Source organism: Theropithecus gelada, chromosome 11 (genome assembly GCF_003255815.1).
Source record: "Theropithecus gelada isolate Dixy chromosome 11, Tgel_1.0, whole genome shotgun sequence".
NCBI classification, from domain to species: domain Eukaryota; kingdom Metazoa; phylum Chordata; class Mammalia; order Primates; family Cercopithecidae; genus Theropithecus; species Theropithecus gelada.
In genome coordinates, this window is record NC_037679.1 from 84927500 (window position 1) to 84946870 (window position 19371).

The window sequence follows — 19371 nt, forward strand, 5'->3', positions numbered from 1 at the left end:
GAGTTTTTGCAATGTCTGAATTATAGGAAATGTGAAAAAGAAACGCACATTTGGGGCTTTCAGATGTCCATCTTAAACTACAGATATGTCGATATGTCTGGGTGTTTTCAAAGGTGTGCAAGGGGCCGGGCGTGGTGGCTCATGCCTGCACTTTGGGAGGCTGAGGCGGGCGAATCACAAGGTCAAGAGATCGAGACTATCTTGGTCAACATCTTGAAACCCTGTCTCTACTAAAAACACAAAAAATAGCTGGGCGTGGTGGTGCGTGCCTGTAGTCCCAGCTACTCGGGAGGCTGAGGCAGGAGCATTGCTTGAACCTGGGAGGCAGAGGTTGTAGTGAGCCGAGATCACGCCACTGCACTCCAGTCTGGCAACAGAGCAAGACTCCGTCTCAAAAAAAGGAAAAAGTGTGCAAAAAGGTGTGCAAGGACCTGGTGTGTGGTGGTCAGAGGTGTACTCTTGAGAGGATGAGCACACTGTCACCTTTGCAACTTTCCTCAGTGTGTAACTCATGAGCAGTATTTCCATGTCTGCCAAGCACTGAATAGTTCTTTGGAAGTCCTCCTTCAGGCTTTCAGTGTGAAAGGACAATGCCTTCCTCTCACTCAGGCCTTTGATGTGTGCTGCAGATTTTAAGAAAGAGACAAGGAGGAGGGCTGCTCTGCTGATTCAGGAGTGAGCATGAACTCTGAGCAATCTTGGGGCTTTCTCATATCTTTGCTGTCGGCACACCTGCCCTGGCCAACTCTCCATCCTTACCAAAGCCCCCGGGGAATAATGCTTGTGGTAGGCAGAACAAGAGTCCAAAAGATGTCCACGTCCTAATCCCGCGGACCCGTGAATATGTGACCTTACATGGCAAAAGGGATTAAGTTAAGAACTTGAGATATGTAGATTATCTTGGACGACCCAGGCATACACAATGTCATCAAAGGGGTTTTCATAAAAAGGGAGGAAGGACGGTGGGAGTCAGAGAAGGCGACGTGGTGATGGAAGCAAAGGTCAGAGGCGTGGGCGGTCACAGGCCTAGGGAAGCGGGCGGCCTCCAGAAGCAGGAAAAGGCAAAGAAACGAATTTTCCTCTTGAATGTCCAAAGGAACACAGCCTGCAGACCCATTTCAGACTTTTGGCCTCCATAACTCTAAGATAATAAATGTGTTTTTTTAAGAACTTGGCTTACGGCTATTGTCATAGCAGTGACAGAAAACAAACAGACTGCCCATTGATCCGTGGGGACAAAGGGCTGCATCTTTTCCAGGACATCTTCTGCCTTCAAGGTGGCAATGTGGGCCCTGGATGCTTAGATTCTGGCTTTTCTCCATTGCTCATCTGTGAGGACAGGCCTGGAGCTCCCTGCTGTGAGTGAACCCCAACACTCTTATGCTGTGCTGCCCCCAGGACTTCGGAGTAGCCAAGGAAGGGCGGTTTCTCAGCAGTTCTCTGAGACTCTCAGGTGTGTGGGCTGTGGTGTTTGCCTTTCCGCCTGTGACAGGCCCTTGTGCTCTGGGTTGGGCAGAAAAGGGAAAAGGAGGGGAGAGGGCAGAAAAGGGAAAAGGGAAAGAGCCTGGGAACCACAGGCTGGTCTTCCCCATATTTTCTGGTGTAAAACTCAGTGAAGTTCAAGAAGTTTAATCCAAACTTGGCTTTTAAAAAAGTGGTTATAAAAGTTAAAATTAAAGTAGAGGGACAGAACGTGCTTTAAGGATTGTTTGTTGAATTTCAACTTTGAACTCTTAGGCATAGGGTACATGGTGCTCTGTTTCCCTTGTTTGCTGGACTCTGTAGATATTAGAGGTCAGCCTGCAGGAGAGACGTTGCCTTTGCAAACATTTAATTCAGGCTTGGAGGAAATGGATCTATGTCTACACACCAGAGAGTGGAGTACTGGAACGGTCCTCTAGCAGTTCCAGCAGCGGAGTGTGTGGATCCCGAGGTGTATGACTCAGTGTACCCAGTGGCCCCATGGCACCCCCTGAGGCCACCCAGAAGGAGGCGGGGATACAACTCCAGGGCTGAGTAGGGTCCTTCCTCTGGCACCTGCTCTTCTTGCTAGTGAGAGACACAGCTCATTACCTGAATAGGGTCCTGAGCATGGCAGGAACAATCCCTGGGGCTCTTTATGTGGAAACTGGAGTTTTAAGAGAAAAAAACTGGGTGGGATGGGGTGAGATGAGGCATTGATGAATATTAAATGGTAGAACCCTACCAGGCAGCTTCTAGCCACTTTAGATTTGCAGGTCTTGGTCTTGAGGTTTTTGGTTTTTTGTTGTTGTTTTTTTCTATGTGCAGTTTGATGATTTGTTTTCATTTGGTGCAATTCAATTCAATTCAATTCAATTCAATTGGAAACAGTAAAGAGATTCTACCTACACTTCACCTTGTTTTGTGCTGGGTGCTGGGGACACAGTGGGTGGTAAGACCTTCTTGTGGGTTCAGTTGTGTCCCCACAAGATGATATGTTAAATCCCAACCCTGGGCACCTACCAGTGTGACCTTATTTGGAAATAGGGTCCTTGCAGATGGAATTGAATTAAGGTAAGATCATACTGGATTAGGGTAGGTTAATGACTAGCCTGGGTTAGTCACTGGGCTAAATCCAGTGACTAGTGTGCTTATATGAAATCCATGTGAAGACTCTGAAAGAGAGAGGAGAGACCTTGTGAAGACAGAGGCAGAGACTGGAGTGACATGTCCCCAAGCCAAGAAATACCTAAGATTGTGGCAACCAAAGGAAGCTGGGGGGAGAGAGAGAATAATTCTTACCTAGAAAATGCAGAGGGAGAATGGCCCTGCCAACACCTTGATTTCTGACTTCTGACCTCCAGAACAGAGAGAGAATGGATTTCTGTTGCAAGATACCCAGTTAGTGGATATTTATTAGGACAACCCAGGGAAACTAACATAAGCTTCCTCTCTGCCCTCAAGTTGCCCAAAGTCCAGGAGGAGAAGTGGCCACATAGGTAGGGAAGCACCTTGTCTTGAAAAGCCCACAGATTGGGAATTGTCCATGGCTTTCTAGCTTTGGTATTTCCTCGGGAACACATTTAGGGAAGAGGAAAGCCCCCACACGTGAGTGAGCCTTGTGAATTGAGCCTGATGTGAATTCACATGTGAATTGAGCATTCCTCAGTTCACAGCAGGCCGTCAACTGCTGGAGCCACTGCTGTGGGCTTCTCCTTGGACACTGGCATAGTTCATAATTAATTACAGTCCCTTTACCCAAAGAATCCACTTTAGAAATAAAATAAGCTGTTTATGTTGCATTCTCTGTCTATTGTGAGATTTTCTTTCTTTCCTTCTCTCTGTTTCTTGCCTTCTGAGAACTCGGTGTGGATCTTTGTGTGAAAAATTCTAATTACTGTTCCCAAGACTGGCACATCTCTTTTTCCTCTTGTATCTCCTCAAAAGTTTCATTTCTGGGTTATTGTCTATTATTTCAGCACAGAAAATAAAAAGAAGGCTCTTGGCATGCACTGCGCATTAATTATCATTCGAGAGCTTGCCAGAGCTGCTTGAAGGGGCATTTAGAGAGTTGGTTGTCTTTTAAGTTCAAAGGTGCAAACACACAGAAGAGAAGAATGAAGAAAGCACTGCCTGGGTCTTAGAGCAGCCGGCTCTGTGGAATGACTTTTTAAACAGGATGCATTCTGTTTGCGGTTAAGGATGAATCTGGGTGTACTTTGCCTGGAAATTACGGTTTTGACTAATTGCAGAAATAGTCTTGAGCAGAGAGTGGCTCTCTGAAGACTCAACTGTGGATCCTTTGGGAGAATTAGTTCGTGGGTGAAAATAAAACCATGCTACTTCTTTTGAAAAGTGATGACGGTCAGCCTGTGACTGCCTGCCTGAGGGCTCGGAAATGTTTTTCCCTCTCCGGACCTCCAATTTCTCTTCCTGCAAAATGAGGTGGATGTGTAAGGTTCATGATTCTGTTTTTCACGGAACACTCCTTAAGAGAAGTCCTTCTGGGAAAACACAAGCTGTTCCAGAGTCAAACAATACTGAGGAACCTTGAAACCTGTATCTTATTTTTTTATTATTATACTCTAAGTTCTAGGGTACATGTGCACAACGTGCAGGTGCAGTGAGAACACTTGGACACAGGAAGGGGAACATCACACACCGGGGCCTGTTGTGGGGGGGGGAGAGGGGGAGGGAGGAGGGATAGCATTAGGAGATATACCTAATGTAAATGACGAGTTAATGGGTGCAGCACACCAACATGGCACATGTATACGTATGTAACTGTATCCTATTTTTAAGTGATTCACAAGGTACCACAGAATATAAAAAATGGAGATGTCCAACAATAAAAAAGCCTGTTGAAATTTGCCACACTCTTTCATGTATTCATCCATTTCTTCTCAGTTATTCAATAGGACTATAACTTAAAAGGATCATAAAATAATGTATGAAATGTACTTATTTAAGTGACATTCATATCTCTATGTATTTTTCCAAGTATCTTCTGTGTCTCTACATTTCATTCTATTTTCCCTACTCCTATTTTGTTTTATTTTGCTCACTTTTACTGGAGTTGTCACTCTCATCACCTCTTGCATGAACCGTGCCTTCTAACTGGACTTCCCATGTCCCCTCTTACACCCTCAAATCCATTCTCTACATTATAACCAGTGGGATCGTTTAAAATTTCCCTTTTCTATAAAATCCTCCTCTTTCCCACAGGCTTGTAACCCTTTCCCAGTTTCTCACCATTCTTAGAAAAAAAGCAAATATTCTAAATTTTTCCAATAAAGCCAGGCCTCTTCTGGACTCCTCTGACTTTCCAGCCTTGGTCACACTAAGGTCCTCCATGCTTCTCCGTGACCCATTCCTGCTGGCCTTTCCCTTAGTTCACAGTTTCCCCTCTACCGGGATCAGTCTTTACCTGTCGTTACCTGGTTAGCCAGTCACCTTCCAGGTATCAGTTCAAGCATCACATTCCTAGGGAAGCCGTCTTTGATTCTGCAAGAGCAAGTCAAATCACACTATTTTACATGATGTTGGATTTTCTCTGTAGCTCTTATCCCATCACGGTCTTTTCCACACTAGCACGACCATGTAGATTGGCCTTGTAGCTCTCCGCTGGTGGTCATTTGACATACGTTTACATTTGTGTGAAGACTTGATTGTTTCCCCACTGGGGCTGAGACCTCATGGGGCTGGGGCAGGTCTGGTTTTGCCCACCTGATATGGCTTAGATCTGTGTCCCCTCCAAGCCTCATGTTAAAATGTGATCATCAATGTTGGAGGTGGGGCCTAGTAGGAGATATTTTGGTCATGGGGGCGGATCCCTCATGAATGGCTTAGCACTATCCTTTTACTGATGAGTGAGTTCTTGCTCAATTAGTTCACACAAGATCTGGTTGTTTTAAAAGAGGGTGGCACCTCCCCAACCTTGCTCCTTGTCTCACTATGTCATGCACTGGCTACCAGCTCACCTTCTGCCACGATTGTAAGCTTCCTGAGGACCTTACCAGAAGCACATGCTAGCACCATGCTTCCTATGCAGGCTGCAGAACTGTGTGCCAATTAAATCTCTTTTCTTTATAAATTACCCAGCCTCAGGTGTTCCTTTATGGCAACAAAGACAGACTAACACACCACCCTTATGTTCCCAGCTCTTACCTTGGGAGCAGATACTGTGGGCATGGAATTGCACTTGTTAAATGAATGAATGAATGAATGAATATCCCAGGTCCTATACTACATACTGGAGATAGAGGGATGGATAAGTTATGATCAGTGCCCTCAAGAAAATTAATAAGTAATTAAAATCAAGTGTGTATTGGCAGATATCTGTGAAAAATATGAGTATATAAAATAGAAATGGTGAGACTTGGTGAGAATGAGGAAATAATGAGGACAATCTTCCCAGTGGATGTTTCATCTGAGCTCAGCAGAAAGAAATGAGCAGGAGTTACTGTCAGCATATTCCACGGGCAGTGTTTCTTCCTGATTCTTCCGGTAACCCCTCAATGTTTATTTTTAGTTCACGTAGTTATGATAGGGCAGACCTAGGATACCAGGTAAGTGACCAACCAAACCCAGAAGCTTTTATGAGTAAGATGAGCACCAGATTTTTTGCAGGAATAAAGGACTATGCAGGCAAAGCAGAATGTGCTGGGCTCTAGGGAGGGCCAAGGGACCAAGATCTGAGTGACAGTGATCAGAGCCCTCCCTCACTGAGGCTACAGGGAATTCATGGCTAGGCATGTCACCCTGTTTTTGGCCAATACAAATAATTTAAAAGGGTTTCAAAAGATGCAGGTGTGTGTGTGTGTGTGTGTGTGTGTGTGTTGGGGGGTGTGCTTGAAGTTGGTAGAATGTTAACCAACATAACAAGGAAGGAGAGCAAAAGAGAGTCTGATTATTCCTGGATCCAGCCACCCCTGAAGTTAGTCAACTGTCAAAGACTAAAACAAGGCTGGCTCATGCCTGTAATCTCAGCACTTTGGGAGGGCAAGGTGGGAGGATTGCTTGCTTGAGGCCAGGAGCTGGAGACCGACCTTGGCAACATGGTGAGATTTCTGTCTCTTGCAAAAAAAAAAAAGTGTTGTGCATGGCGTGACACGCCTATAGTCCTAACTACTTGGGAGGCTGAGGTGGGAGGATCACCTAAGCCCAGGAGTTGAAGGCTGCAGTGAGCTATGATCGCTTCACTGCACTCCAGCCTGGGTGACAGAGCAAGACTCTGTCTCAAAAAAAAAAAAAAAAAAAAAGAGAAAAATCAGACAAGTTAAGAAGATTGATTTTATCCAACCAATTGCAGTAGGAATAACACTGAAAATCTAAAGATGAGAGTGTCTCCATAGAGTGGTTTGGTCTTAAACGTTTATAGGGAGGGTACGCAAGTTTCAGATGGGAATATTTACAGCTGAGTTATTCTGCAAGCAGGGGAAGTCTCCATCAGCTGAACTGGAAGTGTTCTGCAGTTAGCTCATTTCAGAGGGGCAAGCAGTTCTAATCTCAGCTAATCATTCATGAGACACATAATGATAAATTGGCTGGGAATGAGGCAGGTTCAGATGAAGGGAAGGGTCTGTGAAGGATCGTGAAGTGGTGGGAGGTGCCACACACTTTTAAATGAATAACTCACTCACTATAGCAAAGTTGGCACCAAGCCATGAGGGGTCCACTCCCATGATCCAAACACCTCCCATCAAGCCCACCTCCAGCACTGGGGATTATAATTCAACATGAGATGTGGGTAGGGACAAATATCCAAACTATATTACTTGGGTGAGTCAATAAACTTTCTCTTTTGCTTAAGGCAGTTTGGATTGGGTGGATGATATGGTTTGGCTGTGTCCCCACCCAAATCTCATCTTGAATTGTAGCTCCCATAATTCCCAAATGTCATGGGAGGGACCTAGTGGGAGGTAACTGAATCGTGGGGGCGGATCTTTCTCATGCTGTTCTCCTAATAGTAAATAAGCCTCATGAGGCCTGAGGGTTTTATAACCTCAGAGCCCCTGCACATGCTTTCCTGCCTGCCGCCATGTAAGATATGACTTTGCTCCTCCTTTGCCTTCTGCCATGATTGTGAGGTCTCCCCAGCCATATGAACCGTGAGTCCATTAAGCCTCTTTCCTTGATAAATTACCCAGTCTCGGGTATGTCTTTATTTGCAGCGTGAGAACTGATGAATACAGTTGGGTTTCTATTACAAAAACCCCCATTCTTATTGTTGCCAGAGCCTTTTGGGCAGAAAATTTGGGAATGGACTTTTATAGGATCATTCCAAGCTGAGGCATGGGGCACAGCAGGGTGAAGGCCAGGAGGCCCCTGTGGCTGGGGCACAGACAGAGGGAAAGCAAGTGCACTGATTTCCTGGGGCTGTCTGAAGAAATCAGCACAAGCAGCCGGTTGCGGTGGCTCATGCCTGTAATCCCAGCACTTTGGGAGGCCGCGGCGGGCGGATCACGAGGTCAGGAGATCGAGACTATCCTGGCCAACATGGTGAAACCCCATCTCTACTAAAAATACAAAAATTAGCTGGGTGTGGTGGCTCATGCCTGTAATCCCAACTACTCAGGAGGCTGAGGCAGGAGAATCGCTTGAACCAGGGAGTTGGAGGTTGCAGTGAGCTGAGATCGGGCCATTGCGCTCCAGCCTGGTGACAGAATGAAACTCTGTCTCAAAAAAAAAAAAAAAAAAAAAAAAAATCGGCCGGGCTTGGTGGCTCAAGCCTGTAATCCCAGCACTTTAGGAGGCCAAGACGGGTGGATCGCAAGGTCAGGAGATCGAGACCATCCTGGTTAACATGGCGAAACCCCGTCTCTACTAAAAAATACAAAAAAACTAGCCGGGCGAGGTGGCGGGCGCCTGTAGTCCCAGTTACTCGGGAGGCTGAGGCAGGAGAATGGCATAAACCCGGGAGGCGGAGCTTGCAGTGAGCTGAGATCCGGCCACTGTACCCCAGCCTGGGCGACAGAGCAAGACTCCGTCTCAAAAAAAAAAAAAAAAAAAAAAAATCATCACAAGCTGAATGGCTCAAACGACGGAAGTGTGTTGTCTCACAGTTCCGGAGTTCAGAAGTCTGAGGTCAAGCTGTGGGCGGGGTAGACGCTTTCTGGAGGCCGTGAGGGAGAATCTGTTCAGTGTTTCTCTTGCTACTGGTGGTTTGCTGGCAATCTTTGGCATTCCTTGGCTAGTAGAAGCAACTAATCTCTTCCCATGTGATGTTCTACCTGTGTGTGTGTCTACCTTCAAATTTCCCCTCTTCATCAACACACCTGTCCTATTGGATTAGAGGCCCAGCCTTCTCCAGTATGGCCTCTTCTTAACTAATTCCACCTGCAATGACCCTGTTTCCAAATAAGGTTACGTCTGTGGTACTGGGGGTTAGGACTCCAGCATATGAATGGGGATGGGTACAATTGAGAGGAAGGTTAATAGGAGGCTTTGGGGTCTTCTGAGGAGTTCATGTTTTATGCTGCAGAAAACAGTCCCTGAATTTTCGGGTGTATCAAATCACCTAAAACCACTCTGTATTTCCTGTAAGGAAACAGGGAGGTGGATGTCCTTATTTTGTCCTGCTCCCACCCGCAACAGCCACAAAACCTAAAGACTGGCGTCCTGTGTAAACCCTTAGCATTGCTGCTTTCAGATGGAAATATTCTCCCTCTTGACACAACTCGGCAGGGGGAAGTGACTCTAGACTGGATTTTTCTGGGCTGCTGAGCTGCGGCGGGCCTGCCATTGGCTGCCATTGCCACACACCCCTTCACTGTTCCCTCCAGACCCCTTGAAGTCCTATTTTCTTCTTGGGACTGCGATGGGGGCAGTACAATGGCTCCCATTTGTCTGGGGAATCTGCACCATAAGGCAAGGGCAGAGCTCACCAGAGCTCCTGGAAGTGGTCACTGCAGGGCTCCAGTCCCAACCTGGTGTCCAGCAGCCAAAATGGACCTCTAGGTGTGTTTCAGTCTTCCCAGAGTGTTACGTTTCCTTTAAGAAATTGAAACAGATGCCCACATTAAAAATGAGCAGATTTTATATCAAAATGCAGATTCTTCATTTCTTTTTTAAAATCAGAAGCTTTGGCGTCATTGGCAGTGGATTTCTGCATGCACCGTCCTGCAGGATCTGAGGCAATGCTTCCCACTTTATCTCACACGTCACTCCATTGCTACCCTTTATGCCATCAGACTGGCCCCCATGGGTGTTTAAGTTTGAGACCTGGGTTACCTGTTTAAGGGAGAGAGCTTTGGATTCAGACAGAATTGGTAGAGTCCTAACTCTAATACTTAATAGCTATGATGCTAAGGCAAGCTGTTTGATCTCTTTGAGCCTCAGTTTTCTCATCTATAAAGTGGGAGTACAAGGATAGTACCAAACTCATTGGGCTGTAGTGGAGAATACATTAGGCAAATTCTGCAACTGGCTCAGCCGGGGCCTAGGCCACTATGATTGCTTCTTCAATGGTAGAAGCTAGTGTATTAGGAGTTGCAGCAATAGTAGAGTTAGCAGCCATATTAATAGCATCTTTGTACCCCTGGTGTTTTGCTCACTGAAGCAACCCGGGCTTGGAAAACTGGCAGGTACAAGAGAGGCAGGCTGATAGGCTGCAGCCAAGATCTTGTCAGAAGCCCAACATGGCAACCTGGTTTTAGGTCATTCCATCAATCCAGAACCTGCTAGACACTTGTGCAAGGTGGGGAGCTTTGGTTGCAAGTAACAGAAACCACATGAGTATTGATGCTGCAAACAATAGACCCTCACCACCTTGCCACTAGTCTTGTCTCTGTATGGCTTTCTCTGAGTTCAGGTCCAGAGGAGGAAATCCATGCACCAAGGCTAGGCTTCCTCTGTGTGCCTGAGTTAGAGGAAGGTTGGACTAGAAAGTCTAATCTCCTTAGTAGTGAAGCCGTGAAAAGTCACACAATGGCCTTACCACTAGTCAGGGTACCTGACTATTGGACAACTCTTGCCCCCACACTAATGATGTTTCTTTGCTTCAAGACTAGAAGCAATATTTTGTGGCTGGTGTAGTCTTCATGCAACCAATAAAATCATTCCATATAGCATGGCTTTCCAGAGTGACATATGATTGGACCAAAATTAAGACACGTAAATGTGGCTGTTACAGGAAATCGTCTTCTGTATTCTACGTAGAGAAAGTCAGTCTTACCTCCCAAAGGAAAGACTTCATGCATACAAGACAATCCTACCCATGAAAGGGGAGGTAAAATGTTTCCTAGCATCAGAAATGTTACTCAAAGGGGTTCTGCTTTGGGTGAATTGAATTAGAAGATCAAAAAAAGAATTTCTCTAGTTCTAAGATTCTTCATGTTTAAACATGTTTGGAACAAGAATCTATGGGGAACTGTATTCCAAGCAATTTAAATTTTCAGAGAGAACATTTAGGTGTCTTGGCAAATTCATTTTTGCTCTGGTTTTAACTTCATTGACTGGAGTAATATGGTTTGAAGTTCACAGGACTGCTGGATATTTTTGTAAGCTGGGATCTTTGGTTACAAGTGACAGGAATCACCTTGAGCTGGCTGAAACGGAAGTGGGTATCTATTAAAAGAAACAGAGTTGTCTCATGGATTGCAAGAGCAAAACTGAAATTGGGTGTCAGCAACCAGGACCTGGAAAGACATTGGGATCTGAGGGGTCCTCTTTTTCCTGGCTTCTTATGTCTTCTGCAACCTCCCTGGTCCACAGACTGGTTTTCTCTGTGGCAGAAAGAAGATGGTTTCCCATAATAACCACATTTACACGTCTTAATTTTGGCCAGATCATACCTCACTCTGCAAAGCCATCCTATATGGAATGACTTTATTGGTTGCATGAAGACTATACCAACCACTAAATATTGCTTCTAGTTTTGAAGCAAGAAAAAAAAATCTTCAGTATTGGAGCAAGAGTTGTCCAATATTTAGGTACCTTGACTAGTGCTTAGGACTTCTTAGGAGCCACAGTTCCTATTTCAAAGCTTATCAAGGTTTGCATCAAATTATGGTCACTAATTGTTAAAACCGCATTTTCACAATAACAAAAGTGATGCTTTCTTATTTTCTAGCAAATTGAAACTAACACCTCCATTATGTATCACATTTTGAATTATTTGATGTACAGTTCCAACCTGTGAAGGAAAGTGGAGAATTTTAAAATCTGTTTCCATATCTTTGCCAAAATGTTAGGTTTTTCTCCCACGGGGAAGTCATGAGCACCTTCTCTTAAAAATAGATGACGTTTTGGTTTGAAAAAAACTTCGGGTTTGTTCTATAGTACATTCACTTAAATATCATACTTAATTTTTTTTTTAAACATAGGGATCTCACTTTATCACCCAGGCTGGAGCTTAGTGATGTGATGATCATAGCTCATTGCAGCCTCAAACTCCTAGTCTCAAGTGATCCTCTCACCTTAGCCTCCCAAATAGCTGGGATTACTGGCATGAGCCCCCACATCCAGCTTGCATATCACACTTTTAAAGGAAAAGCTTTAGGGATGCTCTTTAGGTTAAAACTCCTTACAATGTGCCCTAGATGGCTTGCAATATTTCTATGCTGAATATTGAAAGGAGTCAGATGCTGGGTTGAAAAAAAATGCCACACAGGTTCAGGTTTTTGTTGTGTGTGTGTGCGCATATGTGTGTGACTGTGTGTATGTGTGTGCATGTGTGTATGTGTGTGCACATGTGTGCTGCCTGTGTGTGTATGTGTGTGCATGTGTGCACATGTGCACATGTGTGTATATGTGTGTGCACATGTGTATGTGTGTTCCTGTATGTATATGTGCATGCATGTGCATATGTGTATCTGTGTGCATGTGTATATATGTGTGTGCATGTATGTGTGTACGCGTGTGTGCATGTGTGTATGTGTGTGCATATGCGTGTGTGTGTGCATGTGTATATATGCATGTGCATGTGTGTGTATGTGTGTGCATGTATGTATGTGTGGGCATGTGTGTGTATACTAGTGACTCTTGACCCGCCCTAGGTGCCTAGCTTTGCTTTTCCTATATTATTCTAGATGGAGCTCAGCGGCTTCTGATACTGGGAGGAAATGGTGAGCAGAAAGTGTATATGATTGCAGAGCAGTGATCCCAGTAAATGGCACGTATTTGTATGATCTTTTAGGAACAGTTACAAAGGACCTTCAATTCAGAGTTTGATAAAATGAGGCAGAAAGGAGAGTATGATATGAAGGGGGAAAAAAGGTGGAAAGGGGTGAGAAAAGGAAGGAGGAAAGAATAGTAGGGTGTTGCCTGCATATTAAGTTAATTAGAGGCAAATTAAGTTAGTTGATGGTGCAATAGTTCTGAGAGAAGGGCTGTGTTTCTAGCAGGCTCTTTGCACAGGTTCAGGTGCCAGAGAGAAGACAGCTGCCAATACTTTTCGCACCTGAATCCAGGAAAGTCAGGCCACTGTCAGCATGCAGCCCTCCCTCAAAGGCAGCCTCATGCCTCTTCTGGAGCCCTGGGTATTCTGGGGAGTCCTCAAGATACGGAGGTGTGACAATGCCATTGATGGGGTGGTTCTTATTTAATCTGAAAGCAGAGCCCCTTTGATTTCTACCGTGATCCCTTATTTAGGTGCCAGAGTAGGAAAACCCTTTAGTTTTTCTCTCATCCCTTGGTGCTCTCATGTTGAGGTCCCTGACTGTAGGGACCTCAACCGGTCCCTACAATGGAGACACTGGTGTGCCATATATTAGTGTCAAAAGAGATGAACCTGCTCCTGGACAAGCTGATGGGCAGAAACATGACTCAGTAGGTCCTGGAATTCAGATAAACATCTGAACTTTTGAATGCTTATTGTATGGACCTTTACTGTTGATTTCGGCGTAGAGGGGCATAATGTATCACTACATCTAAACTTATAAAGCGGAGACCATTATCTTTCTGCTCAAGGCTTCAAATAATGGTTGTACAATGATTTTTATTCCTGCACTGCACTTGGAGAGAAAAACTTTTCAGCAGATTTTATTAAAAGGCTTTTAATCCATGAAAGCTTAACCAGCTCAAGTGGGTTTAAAGCACCGCTGCTACTTCATAGAGGATACATGAAGCCTAGTTATCTAATAACCACCACTTGCTATAATAAAGATTTTGGATCAGAGCTGATGAATCACAATGTTTCTTAAATCCATTTCTGCCAATATCTCTAGACATTCATAACCTCTTTTATTGCCTTCTCCTCCTTTGGGAGCTGAAGGGAGGGATGTTCTGTTACTTCCAAAGTCCCTGCAGCACCTGAATTGAGTTCCATTTTTTCCTCCATATATAAAGATACTTTTAGCCCTAATCCCACAGGAATGGTTTAGCGGTTTGTGGAAAACAAAACCTCATGGTTTTAAGCTGTTTTGTATGTTCAGAGAAGTCTGAGCTTTTACATAATACATTTTCTTTTCCATGTTTCTCCAAAAAATAGTATTGAACAATTTTGCACCCATTCTTCTTTCCAGGAGGAACATTTTCCTCCCAGGCTCTTGGCCTTTACCAAAGGGGGCTCACATACAAGTTCTCTGCAATGATAACACAATATTAATGATAATAATGGGCACCTGACTTTGTTTGCAGATATTTTTAGATCTAATTCACACATCTAATAGAAAAATTACTAATACTTATTAATCATAAGCCAGGTGTAGGGCTCAGCACTGTGCTTGCATTGTCTCCTTCAGTTGCGCCAACAATATTCAAGGATGGGTGATGTTCCTGTGGCAGAGACTGGCTGTCTGGTTTCCAAACATTGCCTTTGCCTCCGAGGCTTTAGCCGAATGGCATTTTCCAGCATCCATTCATTGTATTCTGGCTCATGGAATGGGATGTGCACGTTTGCAGCTCTCTCCATGTAGCCTCCTACTCAGTCCTTCACACGCTCCCTTTCCTTGTCTCTTGGCCAGATGCAGAGGATATGAGTAAAGGTCCCGAGGTCCTACAGGATGGCAAGGCTTGAGTGGGAGGAAGCCTGAGTCCCTGAACGACTGCATGGAGTCTCCCTAGGAAGATGAGCGGGGACATCATCTATCTGCCTGTGAGCCCAGCTGATTTGTTGGCTCAGGCTGCCGTAACAAAGTGCCACAGAGCCAGGATCCCAGCTTTACAACCTCATTTAACCTTAATCGCTTCTTTAAAGGCCCTATCTCCAAAGCCAGTCCTGTCTGGGGTTAGGACTTCAACATTTGAATTTGAGGAGAAAACAGTTCACCGTAACAACCAGTGTGGTCCAGCCTTGGATAATGACTCTTCTGGATATTAACAGAGAATAGTCACACAAGAGAGAAACTGATTATCAAATTTCCTGGAAATATATTTGCACTCGTCAGTTTGTCATTGTCTTGTGTTCACTAAAACTGCTGAATTCTACGTATTTGAGCATCTGAGAGAGATATAGATATACATACATATATTACATACACATATATACATGCATACATTACATACACATATATACATACATACGTGTGTGCATATATATACATAGAATACGTAGAATTCAGCTCCCTGCAGTGGGTTCTCTTTAAGGGAGATGTGAGAACATCTATGTGGTCACCCAACGTATGACCATGTTTGTCCACAAACAGGAGGTGTTTGACCATGAAACACCTTTATTTTATATTTTGATTGTTTTATAACGAACAAGTCATTTTCAAGGAGTCATGCCTCACTAATTTATAGGTTCCAGATGCATTTAACACATGCAATCCTAGATAGTCCAGGTTTATCCTGCTAATAGGTAAGGCTTCTCCTGCTAGAAAATACCTTCACTCTGTTTGCTGGAAGGTCTCCCAATAAAGGTGCCAGACTGAACAAATAAAACCATAAGATGCCTAATTAAATTTGAATTTCTATGTAGAATCATTTCAGTATAAGTATGCCCCATGCAGTAATGGGGACATACACCTACTAAAAAAAGCACCATAGTTTATCTGAAAGTCAGATTTAACTGGATATTCTGTATTTCATCTGGCAACACTATCTTCTAATAGCTAGTTTATTAGGACATGTGTGGGGGGTGGGGGATGCCTTTCCTTCCTCCTGGGGTGGACCTAGTAAAGGAAGAGGATGAATCGCAAGCTTGCAACTAACCCTTTGCTTCCCTAATGGATATTTGAGTTTGGAAAAGATGCTTTCTCTTTACCCATTATCCTTGCCGTTCTCACCCAGCCATTAACACGTATAGGCTGGGCAGTCTTTATGACCAAAGAAAGCTTAGGGAGGGTTTTGAGTGTGGGAAGGGGCTCTCTGGGAAGAAATAAAATAAGAAACTAGGCAAGAAGCCCAGGGAAGTGGCCAACCTGTGAGGTAGCATTTTCTTTTCTTTCTTTCTTTTTCTTTTCTTTTCTCTTTTTCTTTTTTCTTTTTCTTTTTTTTTTTTTTTGAGACAGGTCTTGCTCAGTCACTCAGGCTGGAGTGCAGTGGGATGATCATGGCTCACTGCAGCCTTAATCTCCTAGGCTCAAGCAATCTTCCCACCCTCCTGAGTAGCTGGGACTACAGGTATATGCCACAATTCCTGGCTAATTTTTTAAAAAAAATTTTGTAGAGATGGGGGTCTCACTATGTTGCCCAGGCTGGTCTCAAACTCCTAGGCCCAAGTGATCCTCCTGCCTTAGCTTCCCAAAATGCTGGGATTACAGGTATGAGCCACCACACCTGGCCAGCATTTTCTTGTGTTGTGTGTTTGCAACCCTTTGGGCTCACACCTTACACTATGTGTTTTTTTTAGCAAGTTTTTTCTTGTTTTCTTGGCAGGGGGAAAAGCTGAGTGTTGGGAAAAAGGCTGAGGCAGGGCTTGATTGTCTGAAATAATGTAAAAGTCTTGGAACATGACCGGGGTCCAGGGTCTAAAACCCCTCGTGGCCTTTGGAACACCAAGCTCTGTGCCAAAGGGTTGAAGGCTGCCCTGCTGCACCACAATCTAAGCCCAGGGCATGAAATCCCTCGTGGCTTGGATGGAATCCAGGGCTCAGGGCATAAAACCCCTCGTGGCCTCTGGAATGTGTCTAGACTTGCTGGCTCCTTGCTTCTAGCACTGCCAGGCTCATAGATCGATTGTATCTTAAACTACAAGAACATGTTTCCCATTATCTCAAGTAGGAGAACATGTTCCATATGCTTCAAAGAAAATGCTAAACTGTCACAGCTGTAGATCATGCTCTTTATACACTGCTTTCTTTCAACCCCCACATCCTCACCACCTGCTTCTTTGTTTGATCACCAATAAATAGTGCAGGCTTCCAGAGCTCGGGGTCTTCGCAGTCTCCATACTAGCATTGGCCCCCTGGTTCCACTTTATGCACTCTCAACTTGTCTTGTCTTATTCCTTTGACTCCGCCAGACTTCATAGCCTTCACTTTTTTCTTGTCCCTCCTCTTGTAATAAGCAAGACCTAAAGTTCAGCGCATTGCATCATGTGACATGAACAGAAAATGCATGCTGCATGTTGCAGCAAGACCCATGGCCATTCATCTGAAGAATCTAAATCTGGAAGAAAGGCCAAATGCTGTTGGATGTTGTATTAGGCTGTTCTCACACTGCTGATAAAGACATACCTGAGACTGTGTAATTTATAACGAAAAAGAGGTTTAACAGACTCACAATTCCATGTGCCCGGGGAGGCCTCATGATCATGGCAGAAGGCGAGGGAAGAACAAAGGCATGTCTTACATGGCATTGGGGAAAGACAGAATGAGAGCCAAGCAAAAAGGGAAACCCCTTATACAATTATCAGATCTCATGAGACGTATTCACTATCACGAGAAAAGTTTGGGGGGAAACTGCCCCCATGATTCAATTATTTCCTACAGGGTCTCTCACACAACATGTGGGAATTATGGGAGCTACAATTCAAGATGAGATTTCAGTGGGGACACAGCCAAACCATATCAGATGTGGACTTAGTAGATTAGGATACTTTTGGTGACACACAACATTATTATCAGTCTGTCCTAAACAACAGAGATAATTTATTGGTTCATGTAAATGTAAAAGAAAAGTAGCAGCGGGCCTTCAGGCAAAGCTGCATCAGAGTTCTTATTTAACTTCTCCACAAAACTACAAGCTGAGTTTCTCTTAACTTTACCCGTTTCATGTGGCCTTCAACCTCACAGCTACTGCAATTCTACTGCAGTAAATTTCCTAAGGTTATAACCCAAGTGTGTAAGATGTGGAGCCTGGATTTACACCCATGCCATCTAAATCCAGAACTTGCGCTCTTGGAGGTATGTTGCATCCAGGCTGGTTATGACTGTTTTCTATAGGCGTGCCTCGTTTCATCGAACTTCTCTTGACTGTGCTTCATACACACTGCGTTTTTTACAAATTGATGGTTTGTGGCAACTTTGTGTTGAACATCTGTTAGTGCCATTTTTCCAGCATCATGTGCTCACTTTGTGCCTCTGTATCACAATTTGGTAATTCCCAAAATACTTCACGCTTTTTCTTTTCTTTTGAGACGGTGTCTTGCTCTGTCACCAGGCTGGAGTGCAGCGGCGTGATCTCTGCTCACTGCAACCTCTGCCTCCCGGGTTCAAGTGATTCTCTTGCCTCAGCCGCCCGAGTAGCTGGAACTACAGGCATGCGCCACCACACCCGGCTAATTTTTGTATTTTTAGGAGAGATGGGGTTTCACCATGTTGGCCAGGATGATCTCGATCTCCTGACCTCGTGATCCATCTGCCTTGGCCTCCCAAAGTACTGGGATTACAGGCGTGAGCCACGGCACCTGGCCCAAGCTTTTTCATCATTATTGTATCTGTTATGGTTATCTGTGACCAGCCATCTTTGATGTTACTAGTGTCATTATTTTGGGTTGCCATGAACTACGCCCACATAAGATGACAAACTTAATTGATAATGTGGTGTGTGCCCTGACTGCTCTACCAACTGGCTGTTCACCCATTTCTCTCCCTCTCCTACAGCCTCTATCCCCTGAGACACATCAATATTGAAATTAGGCCAATTAGTAATCCTGCAATGGCCTCTAAGTGTTCAAATGAAAGAAAGGGTCACACATCTCTCACTTTAAATAAAATACTAGAAATAAGTAAGCTTAGTGAGGAAGATGTGTCGAAGGTAGAGACAGGCTGAAACCTAGTTAGGCCTTTTGGGCCAAACAGTTAACCAAGTCGTGATTTCAAAGGAAAAATTCCTCGTTTCATTGAACTTCTCTTTACTGTGCTTTGTAGACACTGCGGTTTTTACAAATTGAAGGTTTGTGGAAACTCTATGTTGAGCCAGTTTATCGGTGCCATTTTTCCAACAAGTTGTGATTGCAAAGGAAACATTCTTTAAGGGAAATTAAAAGTGCTACTCCAGAGTACATATGAATGGCAAGAAAGCAAAACAGCCTTAGTGCTGATATGGAGGAAGTTTAAGCAGTCTGGAAAGAAGATCAAATGAGCCTCAATATTTCCTTAAGGCAAAGCCTAATTCAAAGCAAGGCCCTAACTCCCTTCAATTCTATGAAGGCTGAGATAGTCGAGAAAGCTACAGAAGAAAAGTTTGAAACTAGAAGAGGTTGGTTCACGATGTTTAAGGAAATAAGTTGTCTTTATAACATAAAAGTGCAAGATGGGCCAGACGTCGTAGTTCACGCCTATAATCCCAGCACTTGGGAGGCCCAGGCGGGCAGATTACGAGGTCAGGAGTTCGAGACCAGCCTGGCCAATAGAGTGAAACCCCATCTCTACTAAAAATACAAAAAAATTAGCTGGGCGTGGTAGTGGGCACCTGTAATCCCAGCTACTCAGGAGGCCGAGGAAGGAGAATCGCTTGAACCTAGGAGGCGGAGGTTGTAGTGAGCTGAGATCATGCCATTGTACTCCAGCCAGGGCGACAGTGCAAAATTCCATCTAAAAAAAAAAAAAGTGAAAAGTGAAGCAGCAAGTGCTGATGGAGAAGCTG